The sequence below is a fragment of the Bactrocera oleae genome, chromosome X (genome assembly GCF_042242935.1).
Source record: "Bactrocera oleae isolate idBacOlea1 chromosome X, idBacOlea1, whole genome shotgun sequence".
NCBI lineage: Eukaryota > Metazoa > Arthropoda > Insecta > Diptera > Tephritidae > Bactrocera > Bactrocera oleae.
Window position 1 is genome coordinate 30159805 of NC_091541.1, and position 23225 is coordinate 30183029.

Consider the following 23225-nt stretch of genomic DNA (forward strand, 5'->3'; position numbering starts at 1 on the left):
ATAAATAAGTGAGTTAGTATTGCTTTCTAGCTTTTTATTACTGAGACATTTAATAATATTTAATCTATTTTGAAGCGATAAACAAATCAATAAAAATGATCATTCCATGTATACTTATGATTAAAGATTAAGCCTAGTATTTTAAGATTATATACATTTTTTATATTTCTGCTATTGAGCCTTAATAGAATGTTATTACAATCACTTTTGTTACATATGTGGAGATGTTTAGATTTATTGGACGAGATTTTGCCGTCACTAAAGTGGCACCAGCTTAAAATAGAGTTTAGAAGTGTGTTAATTTGATTAGCAAAATTATTTGGGTTTTTAACAGTACTGAAGATGTAAAGATCATCGGCATACAATACAATAAATGGTTATTGTATTTTTGTTCGTTTATTAGGCGACTTAACCGATCAAATGCTATAAGGAAGAGTATAACGGATAATGGAGATCCTTGTGGAATACCATTTTCTATTTGGAATAGTTCGCTTGTAATTCCATTAACTTTAACGCGAATTTTTCGATTAAGAAGATAATGTCGTAATTAATTTTTCACCACCCAAAGAAACAAAAGGGATTGTACAGACCAGAATAGTCTCCTTTCTTTTCTCGACACCCGTCCGAAAAGAAAAAAACCGTAGCAGCGCACTTGTCCGGAAGTGCCCCAAACTCAAGATTTTTCTTTAACGTTGAACAGTTTAAAGTTATAGTGGATAAAGTGTATTTAACGTTAAAAAAAACATTCAAAATATTATTGTATATAAGTGAAATTGTATTTCGAAAAAAATAAAATAAAAGCAAAGTGAGAAACTAAATGAATTATATTATATATAAGTGAAATTTTATTTCAGAAAGAATAAAAGCAAAGTGAGTAACTAAATGGTCCTTCGAGCCTCCTTGAAAGGCACCTATCAAGAAAAAAAAAAAAGAAATAATAAAGTGAAATCTTTTCAAAACATAAGTACTAATATACATACTATATACTAAGTGGTTAAGTGGTTAAGTTAAATTACAACAAACGGGCGCGAAACCAACTAAAATATAAACAAAAAAAAAACAGACCGAAAAATAAAAAGCGGGCGCGATACAATACCACATAAGTGAAACAACCAAACTTACAATTACTTAAAACTAAAAAAAAAACTCTCTACATAAGCCACCGGAGAGTACCCTAACAAGCACGCAGAGAGAAGGACTGTAACGCACAGGAAAAACGCCGTAGACAAGAACAAAAACCCATAATAAAAAGAGAAGAGAAAGGAAGTATTGCTACCCATAAACCCTTGGCGGAAAAAAAGTAAGTTCATTCCGATTTAATTTGCAAATTGAGACATTTTATGCGCATATGTACATATGTATGTTAGTTACAGTTTTATCTGTATTTTGGTGGAAATAAATAACCGAACGATATAACTGAAAAAGAAAAAAAAATATATATATATATATTATACGGTACCTGCCTCAGCTTATTTCGTGCCTCCAATTACACCGTTATATTCTTTCAAAAAAAAAAAAAATTTCAAAGTCAAGTATTCCTACTTGCGATATTTTTAGCGGTACCCCTTGGGCTAATAAAGCAACAAGCAGGATCACTTATAACGCATAAGCAAAGGCTAACAAAAACTCATATATATTACAGAAATACATACATACATATGTGCAAATACCTATAATTTAAATATAAAATTTTTGGGCTTTAAAACTTTGCCGCGTAAAATATTAACCGCAAGTAACATCCTTTTAACAACATACATATATGCATACATAATCATATGGTACATACATAAATTAACTACTTCTAAAAGTTCGAATAAAAAATAAAAAAATTACTGTTGTTTAAATACCTGCCTGCTTAATTCGTGTCTCCAAACACACCACTAGAAAAAATACAAAAAAAAAATTTTATTAGTCAAGTTCATCGACTTGCACACTTTCCAGCGATACCAATTGGGCCAATAAAGCAACAAGCAGGATCGCTTAGAACATATAAGCAAAGGCAGAAAGAAAAAAAAAACAACAATAACATTATCGGCATTTATGTATGTACACATATTTTCTTAAACATTGGCATATTTCCCGCGCTACATATATACCGCAACCCAACCTTTTTGCTCTTCTCATTTCTCTTATATATTCTCTTAAAAAATATACATAAAAAGTAATATATTTACAACTATATATATATTATATATAAAAATAGGCACTCAGCAGAACTTTACAAAAACGCGTTATATGTATGCATGTACATATATGTATATGTACACATGCCAATATAACTAAAATGTATACGGTCAAAACGGATTAGCATATACAAACCTATGAAAATTAAAATTAACATACATAGGTATGCAGATATATATACATTTGTTGTTAAGAACAATTTTATTTTCGCGTTTCTTTTAAACAAATGTATATAGATACGTATAATAAAAACGAATATACATACATACAAAATATACAAATTAAGTGAAACGAATACCCAGTAAGCAATTTCGGCAATTTTTAAGATAATAATAATACGGACATACATTTTAATAAAATCTAAATTGACTTGTCCGATAAAAAACAAAAAAAAAAAAATAATAACTGACTAATTTTACAATCAGTTTCAACAAAAAAAAAAAAAAAAATTTAACTACAGCTTTGGGCAGCAAACTAAAATTTTTATTACAACCGTATTATAGCAAATATTTAACTATTTTAATAGCTAGCTTGAAAGCTATTAATTTAATTCAAAGAGTTATAAATGCAATCTGATAAATCAAAAGAGGTTAAACCACGAACACCTCCATCATTAGAAATTCCAAAAATGGCTGATGATGATAAAGCACAAGGCACACCCGCAGAAGCTACACGCTCAAAGCAGGGTGCAAAACAAAAAAGAACCAAAAGACAATTCACTGTCAAGGTTCATAACTGAAAGTGACAGTTTTATTAGATACTGCACATGATTTTCGGCTTCGCCTATTAACGACAATACAGAATCAGTCCAAAATTTAAAAACTCAAAGCATAGATAATATATGGGCACGCGTTCTGACAGCGTACGATACAATATTAGATACTGACGACGCTGAACTCCCAGAAAACATTAAAGTTTCGGCATCAGCCAAATATGAAAACTGCCTCGATCAGTATGAAAATACGAAGGCAATGGTATTAGACCAAATAAATTTATTAAGGCCATGTAGAGCCACTACTCCTCCTCCGAGAGTAGTTACAAATCCAAAAGAAAACCTAGATACAGGTATATTTTTAAAAGTACCAGCCACCAGTGATACTGAAGTTTTTCATGGAGGTTATGATCAATGGCCGTCCTTCCGGGACATGTTCACTGCCGTGTATATCAACTATCCTAAACTTTCACGAGCACAAAAGCTGTACCATCTCAGGTACAAAAAAAACAAAAGGGGTAGCAGGCAGTATTGTCAAGCGTTTCGCTTTGAATAACGAAAATTTTAATCTGGCTTGGGATGCACTGGTCGAAAGATACGAAAACGAAAGAGTATTGGTGGATAACCAAATAACTATTTTAATGAATTTACCAAAAATTCAACAAGAAACCAGCCAAGAATTTCAAAAACTATACTCGACAGTGACTAATTGCTTATCTGTGTTAGAAACACAAAATGTATCGACACTACCTGATGCTGCTTTGCTACAATGGGAGCAATCACTAGTGGCAGGAAAGAAATCGCCAAAATGGCATCAAATGAAAGAATTTTTAACAGCTCAGTACGAAATAGCTGAGCGAGTAGATAAAAAGGTAATTAAGCCAAAAGGTCATCGAAATGACTCAAATAAAAACTTTTTTAAACCCCAAGTCAGTAATAACACACAATATAATAGACACGTTAATAGAAGCCAAACATTCGTGTCAAATCAAACAAACCATTGGCAATCATTATGTGAAATCTGTAAAGGAGGACATAATATAATATAAGATCTTGCGAGAAATTTCAAAAAATGTCCGTTTCAGATAGAAACAATCTTGTCCGACAACATAAACTTTGCATCAACTGTCTGTCCAATTCTCACGGGACAAAAGACTGTGAAAGCAAATTCAGTTGTGTGTACTGTCAACGACGACATCACTCATTGCTTCACATAACCAATTTTACAAATACGAAGCAAAATCATATACATAAAAACACGATCCTAGTCGCGACAACCAAATCAGGTAATCCCGAATCCCGAAAATAAAGAGGAACACCCATGTTGCTCAAAAGCAGCAAAAGTTCAAGCGCTTCATTCAGAGAATGAAAGCAAAATTCTTTTACCCATAGCGGTCATTGCTATAGAACATAAAGGAGATTTATTCAAATTAAGAGCATTAATAGATCAAGGCTCTCAAAGATCCTTTATATCATCAAACGCTCAGAATCGGCAAAAATTGTAAGTCAAAAATTCTAGTTTTCAAATTTCGGGAATGGGCGGAAGAATTATATAAAATTCAAATAAAGTTTGCCCAATCACCATAGTCTCTCCAAACGCGGATATACGAATAGATGCATAAGCCATTGCTCTACCGCAGCTTACTAATTTGCTTCCAAGCTATGAAGTAAATAAAAATCAGTGGGAAAAATGCTCATATCTCAAATTAGCAGATCCCAACTGCCATACCCCATCACAAATCGACATATTATTGGGCAGCGACTTAATACCTGAAATAATTCTTGGAGGTATAGAGAAAATCTCTAATAAATTGTTAGCCCAAAACACAATCTTTGGATGGATATTAAGTGGCCAAGTCACAGAAAAAATTAACTCCTTCACAACTCAAGTTGAAAATATTTCAAACAAATATTTAAATAATCAACTCAAAAAATTCTGGGAAGTAGAAGAACTACCCCAAATCATAAAACCTTCAGAAGAAGACTTGGCATGCGAAGCCTATTACCAGTCCACAACAACAAGAAACGAACATGGTCGTTATGTTGTGCGACTCCCATTCAACCCCACCTTTCCAGAAACGATAGCTCTAGGCCACTCGAGAATATCAGCAGTCCAGCAATTCCTAAGCTTGGAAAAAAGCTTGATAAAGAAAAGCGAGCTTAAATCAGCATATGATGACGTGATGGATGAATATCTTGACCTCAATTATATGGAAGAAGCTGTACCATATGAAAAAATATCTAAAGGTAGATATTTATCTTTTTATCTTTCGCATCACGGGGTAATAAGACCAGATAAAATCACAACAAAAGTACGAGTTGTTTTTAATGCTTCAAAGTGTACGATCTCAGGCAAATCATTTAATGATGTACTATACACAGGGCTAACATTACAACCTGATCTCATGCTGCTAATACTAAATTGGCGCATGTTTAAATATGTTTTCAATGGAGATGTAGAGAAAATGTATAGGCAAATTTTAGTACATAACGATGACCAAGATTTCCAGCGGATAGTCTTCCGAAAATCAAGTAATAGTCCAATCAGCGACTACAAACTTAAAACAGTTACCTTTGGCATCAATTGTGCACCCTATTTAGCCATTAGGACATTACATGAAGTGGCTAAAACCTATCAAACAAATTTGCTTTTAGCAACTTCTGCGCTACAAAAACAAACATACGTTGATGATATTCCATCAGGTAGCCACAGTCTCTCATTAGCTTGCGAATCATTATCTCAAGTGATCAAAGCACAAAATTCAGCCGGGTTCCCCCTAAAGAAAATTACATCAAATCGTCCTGAGATAATAAAAAACATAAAAGGGGAAGACTTATTAGATACTAACTTCCTTAAATTTTAAAAGGCCAGTACTACAAAAACTCTCGGGATTCAATGAAATGCGATAACAGATCAATTCTCATATACAATTGAATCAATATCTGAAATATCCGCCATAACCAAACGTCAAATACTTTCCTCGGTGGCAAAACTTTTCGACCCCGCAGGATGGCTTTCGCCAATAATGATTCAAGCAAAAATCCTCATTCAAGAACTGTGGCAAGACGGTACTGAATGGGATGAGCAAGTAAAACCCATACGTTTAACAAAGTGGGTTCAATTTGCAAACAATCTACATACCATCTCGGAAATTCGAATTCCTCGATGGGTAAATTTTGCACCTGACTAAAATGTAGAATTACATGGCTTCTGTGATGCCTCTGAAAAGGCCTATTGTGCAACAGTTTACGTGCGCACTGAATATGATAAGAAAATATCTTAACGTCTTTTGGTAGCCAAAGCCAAAGTTGCTCCCATGAAAACACTAAGCCTGCCACGGCTCGAACTGAATGGTGCACTTCTGTTAGCAAAACTAGTCTCAATTGTCCAAACTCATCTGAAATTACCCACCCACAAAATGTACCTTTGGTCAGATTCAGAAATAGTTTTAGCATGGCTAGAAAAACCACCATATACCTGGAACACTTATGTATATAACCGTATATCTCAAATATTAGACTTAGTTGGCCCAGCACAATGGCAACATGTTGCAAGTGCAGATAATCCAGCGGATCTTGGGACAAGAGGCTGCAAACCACTTCATCTCACCAGCACTCCACTCTGGTGGAACGCTCCTACGTGGTTAACAGAATCACAAGAAGTCTGGCCAAAGTCTCCCGCTCGCAATATAATAGCTCCTGAAATTCGGAGAATTGAAAACTTTCATATCACTCCTGATGAAGATGATATATAATATTACATCGATTTTCGTCATTCCCAAAAGCACTAAGAGTAGTCGCTTACATGTTTAAATTTATCTAAAGACTCAAACAAAAGGTTAAAAGAATAACAAATGATCCTTCCGTACAACAAACGCATTCCGACCTGCAACATGCCAAGGTCAGCCGTATTACATATACACAAACTCGCTATTTCATTCGGGAGAAATCAAAGTTAGTCGAAAGACGACCCCTCGATAAGGGAAGCTCACTTCTCATTTTAAATCCTTTTTTGCACACTAAAGGATTAATCCGGGCACATCTAAGACTAGTGAATTCTAGCCTTAGTTATAACGAACGACATCCCATTATATTATAATTCCCGAGAAATCCCGTTTTACTTATTTATTTTTAATATATCTTCACCAACTTACATTACATGGTGAGCATCGCTTGATGCAACAAATGTATGTTCTAGTCCGACTAGAATTTTATATACCGCGCCTAAAGTCACATATTAAAAGAACGATTTTTATGTGTAAACAATGCACATTGTACAAGCACAAAATACGTACGCAGGTCATGGCAGCTTTGCCACCTGAACACTGCAATTTTGCTCTTTCCTTTACCATTACTGGGGTCGATTTTGCTGGACCTTTCCAGATAAAGGCCTCTATGTTAAGGTCTTCCTCATTCAGAAAAGGATATGTGGCTGTCTTTGTATGTTTCACGACAAAGGCAGTACACCTCGAGCTTTGTTCGGATCTGTCTACTGTGGCTTTTCTCGCAGCATTTGCATGCTTTGTCGGACAACGCGGATTTCCATCAAAAATTATGAGCGACAATGGGAAAAACTTTATCGGAGCTCAAAGAGACACAGAGAAAGAGTTTGTAAAATTTACTAAAGAAGTCTCCCCAGAAATTGTTAAAAAATATGCACCACAAGGAATCGATTGGCAGTTTATACCCCCTTGTTCTCCCCACATGGGCGGACTCTGGGAATCAGCTGTAAAAAGCTTTAAGTCCCATTTAAAGAAAACGGCAGGTAATCATAAATTCAATTATGAGGAATTTACCACACTACTCGCTCGTATAGAAGCCGTACTGAATTCAAGACCCATCTCACCACTCTCGCAAGATCCCTCCGATTTCACAGCTCTTACACCTGGACATTTCCTCAGAGGAGCTCCACTTCTCGCCATACCTGAGGCAGAAGGAGACTCACTCAATTTAATAGACCGATGGGAAAAAATTAAGATACTTCATCATGAATTCAGCCATAGATGGAAGAAAGATTACCTTAACGATCCAGAAGGAACCAAATACGGGCGAATGCGTCATCATACATGATGAATGCCTTTCTCCAACAGAATGGCGACTAGGCCGCATTGAAAAGGTCCATCGGGGACGAGATGGTCACATAAGAAAAGTAGACGTACGAACTCAAACTGGTATACTAACTCTACCATTAGTAAAATTGTGTTTTCTTCCGAACACCGAAAAACCGATTACACAAACCCCGCCAAGACAAGCGCATAAATAAAATCAAAACCGACAATTAATTCGTTTAACTCGAAATACTACCGTTTTATAATACGTACATGTAAATCTAACACTAACAAACGCGATTAAAAATTAACCACAACATATATAGTTACATATTCGTAATTGCTGCGCCTAGAGCATCTGGTCCACCCATCGCAGCCCCAAGGATGCAAAGCGCCACGGCTCCGCACAGCCAATCATCTGAGGCAGCAGTCAGAGATGCAAACGAGGACCAGTTTGATGAGCATCTGCCTCCACGATGCAGTGTATGCCGTCGACCTCACGTCCTGAAGAGGTGCACTATCTTCAAGAGCATGAAGCCCGCTCAACGCCAACAGATCGCCAGAGCCCACGGACATTGTATGACTTGCTTGGCAGATAGTCACTCCACCTTTGACTGTATGACCGACGGATCGTGTCAATATTGCCAACGACCGCATCATACTTTGTTCCATCGATTCCCTCGACGAGCAAATCCGTCCACAACACAGACCAGTCACCGGCAGAGACAACAAGCGAATCCCGTCCAGCGCCAAAGAGTACATCGCCCGAAGCCATCCAGAGGGGCACGCTCACGGCCACCTCCACCACCCTATGGTCATCGCAACCAGCGGCAAAGGGCAACCGGATTGAACGCCGTAGTGAGCACTCTGCAACTACTTCTAGGCAAAGACTTCTAGGCAATTAATTCGCCTAGGGGGGCCGGGATTTTCATGCGACTTCTAATCCCGCGACATTTTTACAACTAAGCTCACAACCACCGCACAACATCATACAACACAACATAATACAATGCAACATCACACACCACCTACAACACACCATATCACCCACCAACACAATCATATACTTGTACAACTAACCAACCACACTATACACCGACACTTCAAGCAACATCTTTTTCACCACCCAAAGAAACTAAAGGGATTGTACAGACCAGAATGGTCTCCTTTCTTTTCTCGACACCCGTCCGAAAAGAAAAAAACAGTAGCAGCGCAGTTGTCCGGGAGTGCCCCAAACTCAAGATTTTTCTTTAAAGTTGAACAATTTAAAGTTATAGTGGATAATGTATTTAACATTAAAAAAAACATTCAAAATATTATTGTATATAAGTGAAATTGTATTTCGAAAAAAAAATATAAAAGCAAATTGAGAAACTAAATGAATTATATTATATATAAGTGAAATTTTATTTCGGAAAGAATAAAAGCAAAGTGAGTAACTAAGGGGTTTTGCCTTTCAAAGTGGACAGGCAGGCATTGAGTTCAAGTGTTACTCTGTCTCCAATTGTATCCAAATAGTGACATGGAAATGGGAAGATGATCATTACCTTGTGGTTCATCAAAAATTTTCCATGCTAAGAGGTGGATTGCAAATGCTCAAGTCTTGGTGCGTTTGTGTAGAAAGAGTTGAGAAATAGGTAGGGGATTATCCTTTAATTACGATTAGATTGTTATTTTGTACAAAATCGGTAAAGATTTTGCCCCTTTTATTAAAGTGTGGTGAGCCCCATAAAGGACTCCATCCGTTAAAATCCCCAAGTAGTAAAGTAGGATGAGTTGAATTATTAAAAATATTTAGTAGGTAAATTTCGTTTGAATTTTCTGCAGTAATGTAATATTAGATTTAATGGTAGTAGGGACTGCTAGAATTTTTGTATTTATGTTAAGGTTTGAATGTTCCAGTGAATTATGAATTAGTAGAGCAACTCCTCTTTTAGCAGTTGAGTTGTCGTCTATATCATTATGGGTATAAATGGACAAATTTGCTGATATCATATTTGATGGTGGGTTGGAGAGAATATGGGTTTCTTGAAGTGCTATTATGTGAAATGGTTTTCTTTTAGTAGTAAAGAGAGCTCATTGTAATTGTTGTAGTAACCATTAAGATTCCACTGAAAAATCTTAAGTACCATATTGAGCCAATGAGTGGTATATGGGCAGAAACTCTACTATCGAAAAAGTATTCGAAAGTAAGAGTTATTTATAATTCTATGTCATGATGCGTTTCTGAGCTAAGAGATTCAGTTGGGAATGCGAGCAGTGCATTTTTTGTGGCTGTGCTGTCATCAATGTTTGGTTGTACTGTGGGATTATTAAAGAGTTGGGTTAGAAGACTGTGTGTATTGTAAGAGATGTTGGGTTATTGTTATTGTATGGTGTTGAGTGATTTGAAGATTATGTATTTTCTGTGTAATTATTTGGTTTCGTTATGTGATTGATTTGTTGTGTATTTGGTTTGTAAGGGTTATTGTTTGTAGTAGCCGTGGGAGCCGTCATTGTTTATGTTGATTTCTTTGAAAGAGGGTGGTGGAAATTTGTTGCTGTTGGTTTTAGTGATGTTGTTTGTTTTCGGTTCATTGGGTTTTCGGTTTTTTTTTTTTGCTTATTGCTTCTTCAAGGTTTTCAGTTGGGGTTGGATATTGTTTGTGTTTGTTGTTTATTTTTTCGGCAGCTTCTCTATAGCTACACTTGTTTATTGTTTTGTATGTGAGAATACATTTCCTTTTAAGTAGAGTCGGACATTGTTTGTGGTCTGATCTGTGATTTTGTCTGAAATTAATACATTCCACTTTAATGCAGGAGTGGGGTCGTGGGTTGAAGAGGAGCAAATATTGCATTTGGAGTCAGATTTACAATGTTTTGCTGTATGACCTAAGACAAAGCAGTTCTTACACTGCATTGACGATGGGATGTATGGCTCAACCTTGACTTTGAGCCATGCAATGTCAACTTCGTTAGGTAGTTCGTAGGCACTGAAGGAAGTAATGTGAAGAGGACTAATTTTTTTGCATTCTGTTACTCCCTGTTGATGAAGACCATCTACTGTTTCACTTTCGGTTAGATTCGCGAGACAACTTGCACATATGACTCCTTTGACAGTGTTTAATGTTGGGTGTAAATTAACAGATATTTCACATAGGTTTGATAGTTTTGTTGCTTTTAGGATTTGGTTGTTTGTTGGTTGCTTGTTGGTTGGAGCAAAAATATGTTGTATGATTTTAATGGTTTTAATTAATTGTGAAAAACTTTGAGCAGGAGGAGGGGGTGAAGGGTTGGGGTTTGTTGTTTTTCTTTAGGTTTTGAAAATCATGATTTTTATTTAGGTTAAGACTTTTTCGTTTTGGTGATGGTTCTGCTCCTATAATTGCGAAATAATTCTGATTTCTACCTCCAGGATCGGAGGCCATGATTGGTGTGATAACTTAAAACTTAATTTAGTTATTTTAGTTCAACTTATCTTAAATCACTCTATTTATGTCTGCACACTATTGACAAGATTAAATTCTTGACGGGAAGTCACTGTCTTTCGAAAATTATCACAACACAACAACAATACGAAATACAATAAAAGCGAAGCGAATGAAAAAAGAAGAAGAAGAAGTAATAAAAACGTGTGAACCGTTCAGCAGTCAATTACTCACTGTGAAGGGGGAGTTAACGGCAGCATCCACACAGCAGCTTTACCGTAACTGCAAATATAATTGCAACTTAACTTTTGTAATTATGCAGTCGCATACATTAAATCTTTATTAACATTTTAGTTTATTTAAGAATTCGATATGCTTTTTCCGTCTTAAGTGTATTAGAATAATCCATTCTTATTAAAGCACTAGCGAACCCGACAGACTTGGTTCTGTCAAATAGATTTGGAATGTGGCAGTTTATCGTTCCTACCTATTTTATAGTTGGCGGAAAAATTTTCCTGAACAGAACCGTCACCCTGATGATAGGGCGGTGTGTGAGTTTCAGCTTGGGTGACCAAAGTGTCTTCGCTTCCACGAACTTTGGCCACCCTTTTGGGACCAACTAAAAAGCCCCGACTGGTATGTTTGCCAAAGGACTTTAAACTATGAGGCGAACTTAAGGTTCAAACATGATTGGAAAATAATCTAAAGGGATAGTGGGAAGCTAAAGGTGACAAATATTTAAAAAATGGGTGCCTCAATGACATAACATAGAGATAGACGGATTAATAACCGATGTAATAAAAATTAATGATATAAAACATGTATAAGCATTTAAAGTAATCGCTTTATTGTTAATCAAGTAAATCATAATTATTAATAAAAATTAAATTTATTTTCATTGTAGTGCTTTGTGACCGGGCAACATACAATTGACCATGTGAGAAACATGGGTTTTCTAGATCAGAGAATACCACAAACATATAATGATGAACTTATTTATGGTCATAGCAAAAGCAAGCCGCTCTGGAAACTGTAGTCGTTTAAATTCAAATGGTACACCAGTCGGAATCATTGGATGCGTTGTATCAAAATAACTTCTCCTTTATGCTTTCCTTTCAGTATAGTTGCTTCTATCACATTGTTCAGTAATTTTTTTTTATCGCTAACCGTGTGCGTTGCAAAGACGCGGTTGGTTGATATTTCGCAACATTATAGTTACCGATCCAACCTTTAATTGAAGATTGTGAGGTAGCAATCCTGGCAAATCCAGCGAGTTTAAAAATTCAGAGTTGATGACATCATCTTGGTTAGTAGCCGAATCAAACGATTTATATATCCTCAATTGGCTTGAAATTAAAACATTTACATCTATGTTTTTTGCAGCCAATATAGCTCGCTTGCTCAACCAATCAATGTTTCTATAACTTTTAGAAACATCTGGAAATACCTTTTGAAAAAGTTCATCTTTTGATCGAGTTAAGTAACAAAAACTTTGAGGAAAGTTAATGCAGCCAGTCAACATGTCTATCGAAAATTTGCCAATGTCAATGAGTTGTTTAGAGAATATGTCTCCAGATTGGTCATTTGGCAACTTCACACGCATATTCTTGCTTAAATGTAATACCTTGACATGTTTCCACAAATTTGAGCACTTTAAACATACATTGAGTTCATCAGCTGGCGTTGATCGTGGAATCACTTTCAATATTTGACGAAAATCTCCTGATAATAAAATTTGCAGAGTTCGTCGAAATGGTGCAGGTTGGAGTTGCATTGTTTTGCATATTTAATGGAAATTTTAGTGCTGAATAGGCTGTTCGACCACCTTTAAGTAAAGTTGCTGCGATTCCCGACGAAGCGATTGCAAGTGCAATTCTATTTTGTGAGCGAATTATTGCTAATATTAATGAAATCAAAAAGGCTTTTCCTCTACCACCAGGTGCATCTAAGAAGTAAATCCCTCCAGTTTCATCATTTGTTACTTTCATAAGGGTATATAATATATTGGGTTAACAACTAAGTAATTGCGGATTTCACTCATAGATGGCTTCAGTTGAATTTTTAGGTTTGCTGACGTAGTCCAAATGTAAAACACATTTTGTTATTTGATAGTTGGCAATTCAGCTGTCAATCACTAAAAAAGAGTTTTTTGATCGGTTGCGTAGTTTTCGTTTGGCGTTCGTTGAAAAATGGAAGATCAAAAAGAATATTTTCGTCATATTTTGCTTTTTTATTTTCGCAAAGGGAAAAACGCATCGCATGCTCACAAAAAGTGTCAAAATTGGTCTGCCAAATTTCTGCTGATTTTTCACTCAAAGATGAAAAACGCTCTGGTCGTCCAGTTGAAGTTGATGATTCCAATTCTGGCAATTTTACTTTGCCTCCAGCACAACATAATCCAGTAGATTCACCAGTGTATCTTAACGCCTTACAATATTTACAAATTATGTATGCCGGATCATAGCGGAATGCATCTAGCTCAAGAATCACAGGAGCACTGCGTCTGCGGATTCGTTCAATTTCATTATGTCTCGCTTGCTGTTGTTGTGTTTGATGTGCATGAACTCGTTGCATTCTAAGCCTATCTCCTACATTGTCACTCCCTAAAGAACGCAATTCTGACATAGTAATACGACTATTTTTTCTATTTGATCGGTTTCTCTCTGGTTATCAGTGCGGTTAGCACGTAAGGTAGCTCTTCGCAAATTTGATTGACTGCGATGACCTAAGTCAGGTCGTCTTCTCCTCGGCATCGTAAATTGTAATTAATCAATTTATTATATCTAAACCTTACTTTTTTAAATTTTTAAATATTATTTAAGTACCTTTAGTTAAATTGTTCTTTACTATTTTTTGTTTCTCATCAAAGTGACAAATTTTCTCGCTCATTTAGCAGTAAAGTGTCACTATCACGAAATAAGAGCACAATACTTGGTCACTATCACAAAGCATCACCAAAATAAAGAAAGTTCTAGCCACAAAAATAAAGGGATGTAGATATCGTAACTCAATATCGTAATAGTTTTTTCCGTTTTCTGAAGTGCGACAGGACGGATTGACATATTTGTTGATTGTTAAATCTAATTTCAAATATTATAATTCCGTTCAGAAATTTAATTTGTGACAAAACTTAAGATTTATCAATCTTATAAAAAAAAAATCTGAGAGATTAACAACAGAAGTTAGCTTAAATTAAGTTTCTCTAAGTCGAACACTATTTATGTACTATATATTTTATGATTATGCAATTTAGTCGACTTCGCGTTTCACTTTGGTAAAGTTTCGGAACGCGACATTAGATCCTCCAACGCGCACGTAAATTTGAACTTTATGCAGCGGTAATAAATTAGAAATTGACTCACCATTTTATTTAGAAAACCTTTGTATGGGAAATAGAAAAGGGCTGTTTTGAGGGTTTTCCCGGCAATTACATGAAATTTTCTCACCTTTTAAACCGTCCCTAGATCTCCACAAACATTTCAAAACCAAGATAAGATAAATCCGTTCAGCTGTTCTCGAGTTTTAGCGAGACTAACGAACAGCAATTCATTTTTATATATTATATATAGATTACTGGTGGCCCTCACATGAAGGCATAACAATAATAATTGTAAACAAAAAAGAACGCTTATGCCCAATTCACATGGAACTTTTTATTCGCTTTACGTCAGACCTTGGTTTTGACAGAATAGTTCGATGTATGCTTTTGTATTAAGTAAAATACACTATAATTATGTGTTATAAACAATAATTTTCAATAATTTTAACTAATTGAAGCAATGCAAATGCACCCATGCTTGTTCAATAAGAGCTGCAAAAGCTTTAGAAACAAGAACGCCAAGGAGCGGTCATGGCAGGCGGTGTCAAATTATATGGTAGCCTCAGGTTAGTATTTATTAGTTATTGTAAAATGATTATTCATAAATTTTTTTCGTAGTGGAACATTGCACACTGCAAAAACACGCGTCGTTGCGGGATAGGTTCGTGCAGGAGGTGGCGGCACAAAAATTGAGGTCGAGGGCAGCAGCCCATAATACAACGGAATGGTGTTATTTCCCACCAATGCGGTTTTAAACGAAATATGTTGCCCCCAGAAAGTAAGTTATAAATATTTTAAAAATATTAATTTTCATTTTGTATTGATGATGTTAATTTATTATTTACAGTGAACATGGAGGGTACTCAAGTGAGTGATTGTGGTGTAGGAGCTCGTAGAGGAGAGTGGGTTCCTTGAAAACCAGGGCAGCAGCAGCGCATTCAGAGCCTCAAAAGGGCAGCGGGTGGAGGAAGAATCTTACAACCGATTCAATAACTGTGGAACCCTGGAGATAGCGTTGTCAAGATCAGAACAATTGACAGAAGCCAAAAGTAAAATATTTTTACAAATTCTAGATGAACTGTTACAAAAGAAACCAGAGGATAGGTTGAAACAGAAATGCTAGGTCCACAATTCCTTACACTATTTTTAACCTTTCCTGCATTTTTTCTGATTTCTTTTTAAAAAGTTTTAATATTTTTAATTTTTTTTTGTAATTTGTGTAATTGAATGTTGCATTTATTTTAAGTTTTGCCTTGTCATTAATATCATTTAGTGTAGTAAATTTGTGTGATTAGATTTAAGGTTTGCCTATTCCAATATGTATTTGAATAGAAAATGTGGAAAATAAGTGTGATGTACTGTTAATATATTGTATATGTATTAGGGTGGCGCAAAAAATTCCAATAATAATTTTTTTTTAAGTCTCGTGTGAAAATATGATAGTTTATCATGTTTTAAGAGCCTTGTCCAAAGGACGTATCAAAAATCACCAAAAACCGACTTTTTTTTAATCAAATTTTTTTTCTCGTTACATTTTTAATTTTACAGATCAAAAAATAATAAGTTCCTGAAAATTTCAGCTCAAAATTCGAAGTTTAAAAGATCGCTCGTAATTTTATTCAATTTATCAGTGCATTATTTTAAATTTGAAAGTTTCAGGAACTTATTATTTTTTGGTATATAAAATTATACTGTAACGAAAAAAAAAATTTGATTAACAAAAAATAGTTTTTTGGTGATTTTTGATATCTTAAAAAATTCTGAGCGACCTTTAAACATTTTTTTTTAGCTGTCCTTTGGACAAGGCTCTTAAAACATGATAAACTATCATATTTTCACACGAGACTTAAAAAAAAATTATTTTTTTTTTTTGCGCCACCCTAATATGTATATATAATATAAAATTTTTATTCTCTACACAACAAAGGTATTTCATCATTTAATTAAAAACTATATTACATTTAAATACAACTGTTCATTCTTAAATAGATATTATATTCGATTAATATTAACTATAACACAGGTCCACATAATAAATTAAACATAAGGGAATTTAAAAACTGTTAAAGGCCTTTAGACTATCCCTCAAGGCGAACTCACTCCTAGAAGCATTGTTTGCCATCATTCTGCCATGTCTCGGCAGTGGTGTTCCAATTTCTTGGTACCATAGACCATTGATTTGGTATCTCCTTGATATTGGTCAACATAATCAGGAGGACAGTAACTGCCATCGTTCATTTTTACGAAATTATGCAGTAAAACTGCTGTTTTAACGCTATTTTTTGCAGATGTTGGATGAATATGCAGAGGAGACAGTAAAACCTTCGAACGTGCTGTCATGATCCCAAAAACATTTTCAATGACACGCCGATCCCGTGATAATCATTTGTTGAAAACTTCTTTATCTTATGGGGAAAGACTATCTAAAGTAAAATTAATTTTTAATAATGAGTAAATGCATAATGAATACTGTACATTCACACCTGGATATGGCCGCATTAAACAATTTTTTAAGGGAAATGCTGCATCTCCAACCATAAAGCATGCTAAATCCCCATTGAACAATTTTGTCCAAAATCCGAATTCCTCAAAACATCACCATCACTTTGTGGGCCATAGGCACCAATGTCTATGTTGGTAAATGTATAGTTTGCATCACAGCTTGCTAAAAGTACAATGGAGTAATTCCCTTTGTAATTATAACATAGGGAACCGGAGGACATTTGATCTTAATGTGCTTGCCGTCGATTGCTCCAACACATCAAATTACACATTGTTTGAAAGTCTTTAGCTATTCGTTTCCACTCATGCTTGCTTGAAACTGATAAATAAATGTTACCGAGCTCATCCCACAAAATATGTTTTAGCAATAATACTGTTCACGGTCGATCGTCCCATTTTGAATGTTGTGAAAACATTTGCTGTGTGCCTCCGTGAGTTAAATAACTGAATAGTAGACATTTCCTTGAAAACATTTTAACTTACACTCTTATTACAAGCTACTTACGTGAGTGTGAGAAAAAGTCTGCGTTTGGTGGCAATCGATGGTTTGTTTGAATGCTTTTTTAATTTTTCCTGCACAGGTTTTTTTGAATTACTCTGGATCTTTATAAAGTTGTTCAAAATTAGCTGGTCTAACCCACATCCGTCGCCTTGATCGTATATTTTTGAGTCAGCTCAAACATTTTTAGTATTATCACTGCCATATCAATCAGGCCGAAAGTCATTTCTCAGACTTTCTTTTCAATTACCCTTCATTCTGGCAAACCCTTCGTTTTCTTCGCTTCGTTGCTTCAGTATGAACTGTCACGTAAAGCGAGGAAAGTTGTATGTGAATAGGCCTTTGACGTTCTGCCAAAATATGCTGAATAGCTAAAATTGTAATTAACACTTTCTTTGTTCTGTTCGGGTACATCCGAGCTTTTCTTTACTTGTTTTTAAATTCAAGTTGTTTTAGCAAACTTGGCAGCTGAACCAAGTAAATTGCTGAAAAGCGTTTGTTCGGAAACACGGCAGGAAGTTGCAATGCACAGGCGCAGAGAGCTCCAACAGCTGTCCTCAAAATACCAATTTCATCAATAACTTATAAAGTCGAACTCACCATCACTTGGACTTTGACCTACAAAAAACCAAACAGCCTAGAAAGCTAGGCGCTAGAAGTGAAACTTCATGGATCTCGATGGACACTCGAAATGAAAATACTCACCCTAGCCAGCAAGTTTTATGAGATAGAAATACTTCCCCGATAACAGAAGCCACTATTCCTAATTCTGGAATTTTTAAGGGTGTTAGGTTAACGAAAAAAGATAGTTGATGTTTTCGCCTCCATTTATAAAAAACTAGCTGACCCGGCAAACGTTGATCTACCATATACGTTAATTTTTAAAAGTATTTGTGTGTTGGAGATGTAAATATAATTGAAAAAGGAATAAAGAGTTGTAGACGATTAAAGTTTACTTTATTTATGTTAATAAGTTTACTTTATTTATGTTAATAAATTATTCTTAATTAAAAATAAACAAAGATTAATTTGCCAACGAAGTCAAGTAAACAATATTTTTGCTCAGTCCGTACTTAGCTAATAGAAACAAACTGGAGGGTTTGCCCACTCGAGAACATGTCACAAAGATTTGTCTGTGGGAAAAGCATATTGTATCCAAATCTTAGCCACAAACAGACAACGTTTGGAGTTGTGACTTATTGATCATCATTGGGAATCTATATCTAAAGTTAAGTGCGAATATTTTGTGAGTTAATGAATGTGCAAAAATTCGTCGGTAATTTTATGCATCCAGTATTTTAACGCATAGCAATTCCTTCATTGACAATATCTAACAGTTGTTATAAGAAGTTTCGGCAGATGAATCTTGAAGCATATGAACGCGCATGTTTACTGTCATATGTACTTTTTCAATATTACGCCATAGTCGCGATGCTTTTAAGCTAGCGTTGATTTCATTTGCATACGTTGAACGTGGAATAACGGGAAGCATCTGTTTGAAATCACCTGAAAGAAGGAAAGAGTTCCACCAAATAGTTTGTCTTTGTTTTTTATATCTTTCGAAATTCTATCCAATGCCTCAAACGAAAGTTTGTGTGCCATAGTACATTCATCACAAATGATAATTTTACACTCTGGCCATGGAAAATTGTTTTTTTTTTTTTATTTCACACTGCATATTTTTTATTTTAAATGTCTAATAGTAGCTTAAATGCTGAATGAGCTTCCCCGCCTACATCTTGCTGATGACAATGCAATGATTCTCTATAACAATCAATGCTTCATTGTACATTGCGTCACTGAATAATATCATTAGATTGTTGCACCTTGTACGTTGTCGATATAATCGGCCGTATTCCCGTTGTCGTTTTCGTTTTAAAACAATTGACCAAAACACTTTGGAATTTAATGTGTCACCCTTTTGCGGCCATTAGCGCCTAAACAGGGTGAGCTAAGATGGTGCCAACTATTTGATTCATGTAGCCGCACAGGTGCACGTTAATTAGAGACATCAATCTAAGATATAGGTTGAACAGGTGAGTGAACTCGCTTTGTCATTGATTTCACGATATGGTACTGGCATTCCTAACCTGATTAATAAATTACCGCACATGAGGTAACACATATCTGCTATCAAGAGAAAAGCACGATTATGTATCTCCTCATTCATCTCAATATCGTGATTTCTGGAACTGTCACGAATTTGATGTAAAATATCTTCTGACATATTATCCTTGTATTTGTGCCACAGGTTACATGGGTTTGATGGAAAACATGTCGAAATTATGATAGCGAATAATGTGCGTATCTGACTTGGAGATGCAGAGATAATGGCTTCAGCGATTGTCGTATCCCAATGACTATCGTTTTCTAATAAAAACCAGACAGTATTAATTGGGTTATAAATACTTTTTTCTATGGGAGAGTAGAGTTCAGAATTAGCAAATATACTACATAGGTACCAATAGATAAAGTATGTTATTCTTTAACTACATTCTATGTAAGTACAAAAATAAATACCTTAAATGTCGGATTAAATCCTCGTTCTTCGATAATATCTGCCCCAAATGACGTCATCTAGAAACAACCATAGTATTTTTGAGTATTTGCAAGAAAGTGGCGTGATTCTTGTGTTTCGCCACAAAGCAATGAATACAATGGCTCAGGTGGCGGAGTCAAGAATGGCAATTTCACTTTACCATTAAGGCAGCATAATCCAGGCGTTTCTCCGGAAAACTTTAATGCACCACAATACTCGCAAACTACGTCCATTTGCCCACTGCAAACGCTAGGATGCAAGCTGTAATCATTGCTGCAATCGTATTGAAACGCTGCTCGATTCAAATCAGCACTTGATAAATATATTGTTCTGCGTCGCAAATTATCTATTTGTTGACCTCTGTTCTTCGCTCGACGATTCTGCATTGCCAACCGAGCTGTTTCACGGGCTGCTTCACTTTGTTCCCGTGATTGAGAAGCACGAAGTCGAGCCATACTATCGCGGCGCTGTTCACGTGCAATTTCTTGTTCTTCTTCTGTCCTTTCATTTGCAGTATTTCGTATTCTTCTTGCATCACGGCTTTGTCGGGAAAGATTCGATGGTCTTGGTCGCGGCATTATTAATTAAACTTCACTTCACTCAAACTCAAACTCAAATTTTAAACCATACCGAGTTTTATAGTTCACTTTACTGTTTATACGAATGGGCAATGGCACTATCATTATAATTGTTAATTGTTTATTTAATAAAAATAGTTTTATTATTGATTTCTTACAAATATCAAATTGTCATCCATACGCCATTACATAGCTGTCATTTGCGCTTTGTTATTCCAAGTCTGATTCTTTTTTGTTATACCACGTTTTATAGTGACTGACGTTTCATGTCAAGTCACACGGTAATGCTGTCGATCGGGATAAAAAGTTTCCTATGTCCTTTTCCTGGCTCTAAACTACCTCCCTGCCAATTTTCAGCTAAATCGGTTCAGCCGTTCTTGAGTTATAAGTGGAGTAACTAACACGACTTTCTTTTATATATATAGATTTATTCATTCACTTCCATACTTTCATGTTCAAGAAAAGATACAATTGGTTTGTGGTATGAAAAATATGAAATGAAAATTCTTAAATTACTTAAATATCTTGAGAACATTGCATCTATTATCGTGCCTGATTTGGTTGTTGAGTCTTTGGGATTATTATTCATTTTTAAATTAAATTTACTTTCTAAAAATTATACAAGTGTTTGAGCTTTTTCCAAGGCAAAATTGGCATTAAAATCACCGCTTAAAATCATTGGCATAGTGTGCAAATCTTCTCGTAATTCTGCTGCACTAGAGGAAGTATATGCCAATAATGCTCTATGTATGAATTTTATTATATCGTTAATTCTCTGGTTCGGAGTGATGTAGAGAACAATCATTGCCACACTCTGTCCGCTTTCTATGATACATTCGGCCGCACAAATATCTCCAACAGCAGCATTCGCAGTCAATCGGTTAATTTGTTGTAAATTCATATCCATATGTGGAGTAACAATATTTATTCTGTCAGTGGAGTTATGATGGACATCTACCCCCGAGCTCTTATATTGGGACGTGTGAAATTGACGACACAATCGAAGTTCGGCAGATCTACAACTTCTTCATTGTTTATCCATGTTTCCGACAATAATAAATTATTCGCTCGTTGGGCTACTGGGTCCGTCAATCTAATTAATTTAGAGAGAATAACGAGAGAATTAACATTAATATTAACATGTCTCCTTCCGTCCGACTGTCCCACCACGCGCGCCAATAAAAATTCGAAAATAAAATGTTACCACACCTATCAATTTACGCAACGAACTACACCACTCTATTAACAAAATGTATATACATACATATGCACAGATGTTCATTGGTATGCACATAAACAAAAATTGAAATAAAAACGAAAGTAATTGACTTCGGACAAGAAAATATTAATGTTTGAGGTCAATTAATTCAGGACAAAGTAAAGAATTTATCTATTACACAAAAGCGAAGTTCTAGTCAGGGGTTGCCAGACGTTATTATTTTATAATAGGGGACATGCAACGTTGCCAGTGATATTATTATTCTCAACACTCCTTCTCAAAGCTGCATGTCTAACTTTACAAACTCAAACTAAAAACAAGTAAGGAAGGGCTAAGTTCGGATGTAACCGAACATTTTATACTCTCGGAAAGTCAAATGGTATACTCGTTTGAGATTTCTTTGTGGATTGACTGATATTTTCGGTAGAAGGTCAACTATAGGCACTGGGGTCCACATATTTAGTACTTAGGGGTTTGAACAGCGTGATTGTAGTCCAATTACGCCCATTTTCGCACTATGACATAGAAACATGAAAAGAACGTTACGCACCGAATTTGGTTGAAATAGGTTAAGCAGATCTCAAGATATGGGTTTTCACCTAAAAGTGGGCTGTGCCACGCCCACTGTCTAATTTTGAACGCGGTTCCTATAAAGTCATCTTATACCATCTCAGAGATAAAATTTAATGTCTCTGGCGTGTTTAGTGCTTGATTTATCGCGCTTTTAGTAGTTTTTAACAGTACCGTTATATGGGGAGTGGGCGGAGTTGCCGCCCGATTTCAACTATTTTCACACCGTCAATAGAAGTGCTAAAAACATTTGCTTCCAGTGAATTTTGTTATTATAGCATTAGCGGTTTAGGAGATATGCACATTAAACCTATTAGAGGCGGGACCACGCCCACTTTTTAAAAAAGAATTTTAACTGCAGATGCCCCTCGCTAATGTGATCCTGTGTACCAAATAACAGTCTTGTATCTTATTGCGGAGCTTAGTTATGGCAAGTTATTTGTTTTTGATTAATGGCGTTTTGTGGGCGTGGCAGTGGTCCGATTACGCCCATCTGCAATACCAACCGTCTCACGGTACCAGGAAACATGTCTACCAAGTTTCATAAAGATATCTCAATTTTTACTCAAGTTAGAGCTTGCACGGACGGACGGACGGACAGACGGACGGACGGACGGACAGACAGTCACCCGGATTTCAACTCGTCTC

The 23225-nt window shown here is 35.6% G+C and overlaps 2 long non-coding RNA genes across 2 annotated transcripts; one reads left to right on the forward strand and one right to left on the reverse strand.

The window, feature by feature from the left end:
- The first annotated feature begins 14892 nt into the window (after positions 1–14892).
- On the forward strand, positions 14893–16244 carry LOC118680085 (uncharacterized). Its single transcript, XR_004975599.2, has 3 exons — positions 14893–15236; positions 15289–15448; positions 15518–16244. It is a non-coding gene; the product is annotated as an uncharacterized lncRNA (long non-coding RNA).
- Positions 16245–16677: 433 nt separating this feature from the next.
- On the reverse strand, positions 16678–20081 carry LOC138858164 (uncharacterized). Its single transcript, XR_011397388.1, has 3 exons — positions 17678–20081; positions 17154–17616; positions 16678–17093 (listed from the first exon to the last, which is right to left on the reverse strand). It is a non-coding gene; the product is annotated as an uncharacterized lncRNA (long non-coding RNA).
- Between the last annotated feature and the right edge of the window lie 3144 nt (positions 20082–23225).